The sequence below is a fragment of the Epinephelus moara genome, chromosome 14, assembly GCF_006386435.1.
Source record: "Epinephelus moara isolate mb chromosome 14, YSFRI_EMoa_1.0, whole genome shotgun sequence".
In the NCBI taxonomy this organism is placed as follows: Eukaryota; Metazoa; Chordata; class Actinopteri; order Perciformes; family Serranidae; genus Epinephelus; species Epinephelus moara.
The window spans coordinates 453,003-457,838 of record NC_065519.1 but is presented as its reverse complement, the minus strand read 5'-3'; positions in this window follow the sequence as shown (position 1 = coordinate 457,838).

Genomic DNA, 4,836 nt, shown 5'->3' with positions numbered 1-4,836 from the left:
GGAGAAGAAGCCGAGTTAGTGACATCCAGAATGGCCGAGTTAGCAAGATGCAGTAATAGAATACGAGATACGTCATGCCATACACTTATTTCCAAGATGTGAAAAATCTTAACTTCAGTGACTATTTTGTGCCACGATAGCCAATCAGTACTGAAATCCTCCGGTGAGGTGAGACACTGACTGTGTTTACAAGGTCTTTAGTATCTCGGCTTTGAGCATATCCGGGATATGATGTTTACATGGAACACAGAGAAACCCGGTTATTCATATCCCTGTATACATGATAAATACCAGTAACCCGTGTTCTGATCACTGCATCCTATCTGCGCAGGCGTGTTTTACGTCTTTTGTTAACAACAGATTGAGCGGGAAATGTGATATATTTATTATATTTAGAAGTAAGACAAAAATGAGACCTCTGTGGCTTCTAGTGGGCTGAGCGAGGTGGAAAACCAGAGTCACGTAGCTTGTCCACAACAGACTTGAATAGATCGGCATTTCTGTGTCTTCTGCCGTCTAAACACGTAGTCATGTTGAGTTCTTTCATCATTTTCAGGCAAAATTCAGTCTCTTCGTCGCTCCAAAAATGGGAAGCTCTCGTTGCCGCCATGTTGCTTGTATATCTGGTGCGTCACTCCGGCGCCTGCGCACACAGCGGGCAGCCGTCAGAGACCGGGATAAGGTGTGTATATGCACCAGTATCCCGGCTTCTATCGGAGTACTCCAGGTGGCAAAACCGGGTTTCTTGAAACCGGGGAAAGGGCATAACCCGGTTTCTGAATTCGGGATATGGTGTTTACATGCACAAACACAAAACCGGGATATTAAAGACCTTGTAAACACACTCATTGAGGACACACCTGCAGAAGTTCATTCATTGATTCAGCAATTTCACATGTATGAAGCGTGTCAACACAAAACATTCTCACGTTCAAACTTGCGCAAATAATGTTAAAATTCGCTTTGCATTTAGCGTGAACACAACATTAAAGCTACAGCTAGTAACTTTAAAAAAAATATGTTTTCGTCGTATTTGCTGAAACTGTCACTCTGTCCTGACAGCAGTACATGACACGGATAATCTGTAGAAAAAATCCTTCCACTGCTCCCAATGGCACATGGAAGGATCCACCTCACATGAACAAGAACAACCAATCAGTCAGTACGTTTACATGCAGCTCGAGAAAATCAAATTATTGCAGCGTGTAGCCACTTAGTCCGACTGAAGTTGGACTAGGCATTCTGCGCATGTACCACTTTTTGTTTCGCGGGCTTTCACCCGGAAGAAGAAGAAGGAGATGACGTAGCAGCAGTGCAGTAACTCCCGGGAAAACAAACAAACAAACACCATGGCGGCTGAGAAGCAGAAGACGCACTTCTGAACGGACGAGGAAACATTTTGAAGTTTATGGATAGTAGGAAAATGCGCAACACGGATTTATTTTAAAAAGTTTCTGAACAAGAACCAGAACCAGTTCAATACGCACTATATTAAGTGACTGCGTGCATGTAAACGTACTGAGTGTTTCACCTTAGGAGCTCCTTTAATGTCTAAGATGCTCTGTGATTAACTTTTATCTTGACAAGGACCCAGTCTTAACTTTAAGGAGAAACTCCATGAAAAGGTCAAAATTCAAAATTTTCTTAGAATTTTGTCTTTAGGAGCGACTCTTAGTGTGAGGAAGCTTTGTGAATACGACCCCTGGAGTTGGAAAAAGTTCCTCAGTTTTTCACTCTTGTCATGCAAACACTTTATTTTTGGACAAATTTTAAATGAGACAAAGAACAAAGTAATTTTGATGAAACATCACTATTCAAGCACGTTATGTTTACAGCGTTCGTCACACATGTCGGTCCGAGGACTGTTGGAAAATTTCAAAAAGCAACAATAATTCACTTCTAAAGTTTAAGTTTATTCACTTTATTAATCCCCCTGAGGAGAAATTCAATGTTTTCACTCTTGCTTGTCAATTACACACAGGTCTGAAAGACACACACATGCACAAACAGGACCTATACATGCACAAAGTGGAGAGATGTCAGAGTGAGGGGGCTGCCCTTTGGTCAGGCGCCCCGAGCGGTTGGGGGGTTCGGTGCCTTGCTCAAGGGCACCTCGGCAGTTCCCAGGAGGTGAACTGGCACCTCTCCATGCTCCGGGGACTCGAACAGGCGACCCTCCGGTTCCCAACCCAAGTCCCTATGGACTGAGCTACTGCCGCCCTGTACACTTATACTTACACTTAATTACACCTTACACTTCCTGTGATAAATGGTGTAATATTGTCTTTTTCAAGAAAACACGCCTTCCAAACCTGCGGTTAAAAACATACGAAATACATCCATTTAAAATTGTATGCCCCTCCCCTAGGCCAAAGTGAAAATCATAAATACATCCTTAGTGCTTAAAATATTAATTAGCATGCCACCCCCTTTTTGCACCTCCCCTCCCCCTCATAAATAACAAACAGTCCCTTACTGTTGCTCACTTTTCTGATGCTGATGAAGACCCTGAGAAGGTGCAGTTAAAACCAGTAAGTGGATCATGAGTTATGACTATTTAGCCAAACGACTTATTCTTTGGTCAATAATTTAATTTCATGCTTAGAAATCATTTTGTTTTTATTTGACAACTTTATTTCTCATAATAAAGACATTTACCAGTAAACCCACTTCAAGAGATGCACCTTGATTTCTCTCTCCTAAGACATCTTACAAGTATAAATAACCTGTACAAAAGGGAACATGTACAACACATTTTCAAGGCTAAAGGGATACACAGGAGTTTGGAAGCCCTAAAAGGCAAGGTAAAAAAAAATAAATAAATAAAGTTTCACCTTCCATCAGGGCCTCCATAGACAGAGATAAAACACACTACAGCTGGTAGAGTTTTAATTTGTTTTCTTTTTTTAAAGAGTAAAAAAAGAAGTCCCTCACGAGTGCTTAAAAAAAGTGACATGCCTCCCCTTTTTGCATGGAGACAGTTTAGATGCTCTCTTTTTTTAATCTTTTTTTATTATCAAAAGGTCTTCAGATATACAATAAACTCAGCTCAGAATAAAGACACAAACTATTCCAGTACAATGTTTAATCTTACAGAGAAAATATAAAATTAATTAAAAAAAATAATATTATGTAAAAGCAGCTAACAGGCTAACATTAGCTCATAATGGGCGGTGATTTCTGCTCTCTGTTTTAAGTTTTATTTTTAAGCTTCATAAAATAATAACAGGAGAAACAAAGAAACTAAAGCCTACTAAAAAAAATAAGAAAAATAAGAAAAGTATTTAAGGCTTTGACTTTAGTCCTGATGGCTGTTTGATTCATCAGGTCTTTTAGTGTTTCAAAGAACAGTTTCAGTTCATGACGTTTGTCTGGATCATTTTTTTTACACAATGAAAAATTAACATCTCGAGCCTGCATTCGTGAGTGATGTGTGTGCAAAGCTGTATGAAAGCTTTGTTGTACATAATTTTAATGTAACTTTATCTTTTTTTTTTGCTATGAAAACATTGGACTACTAACTACTCGACAAGTGCTTGGTCTTGTCAGAAAGCTGCGGTTCTGCTGTTTCACGTGATATGAGTGGCTTCTCGCTATGACGCACGGTTATGGAGAAAATCCACAGAGAAGAACAGGTGTGAATTTGGACGCACTATGCGTCATTCTGGCTCAAAGGGTTAATCTTTGTTCTACACAAGATTTTTACATAAATATATTCATAAAATGAATGTTTCTGTGTCAGTATTACTGAACTCACAGGATTCATTTCTAGATTTTTTTAAAAAGTGACTTGTTGGACAGATTAAATGTGTGATTTAAAAATACAAATAACTTAGGAATTATTAGCCTATGTGAAAGAAGCTAACATGCTAATGTTAGCTTGTAACAAGGCTGGATTTCTTACAGTTTCAGTTCATGTTTAAAGTGGTGAATATTGAATTTCCTCTCAGACCATTTGCATTTATGGATGAAAAACTTATAAAATAAAATAAAGACATTACATCTGTCCACATCATTTCTCCACGATAAAAAATAACACCTGCTTTCTCTGATTCATCTTAGTTCCACAAAAGAATTTAAAATAACTTTAGTCATAAAATAAATGTCTAATTGTTTCTGTGTCAGTATTACAGAGCACATGGGATTCAGAAAGATTGTTTCAATGTTTTTTTAAAAAGTGACTTGTTGGACAGATTTATTGTGTGATTGTTAAATATAAATAAGTTATAAATTATGTAAAAGAAGCTAACATGCTAACAATAGCTTGTAAAAAGGCGTGATTTCTGCTGTCTGTTTTAACAGTAGAAGTTTTACGTTTCTTTCTTTCTTATTTGTCAGGGGTTACAAAGTAGGCCTACAGTGTCAGATCATGTATAAAGTCACGAAAGTTTGATTTCCTTTCAGACCATTTGCATTTATGGATGAAAAACTTATAATATAAAATAAAGACATGACGTCTGTCCACATCATTTCTCCACAATAAAAAGTAACACCTGCTTTCTCTGATTCATCTTAGTTCCACAAAAGAATTTAAAATAACTTTAGTCATAAAATAAATGTCTAATTGTTTCTGTGTCGGTATCACAGAACTCACAGGATTCAGAAAGATTGTTTTTATATTTGTTAAAGTGATATATTCGACATATTAAATGTGTGATTTTAAAATACAAATACAGTATAAATCATTGTGTGAAAGAAGCTAACATGCTAACGTTAGCCTGTAAAAAGGCGGGATTTCTGCTCTCTGTTTTCAAAATAAAAGTTTAAAGTCCTGCGCGCTTCGCCTCCCCCTGGTTGCGCATTTCCGTTGCCATCACGTCACTTCCGGATGTCAAT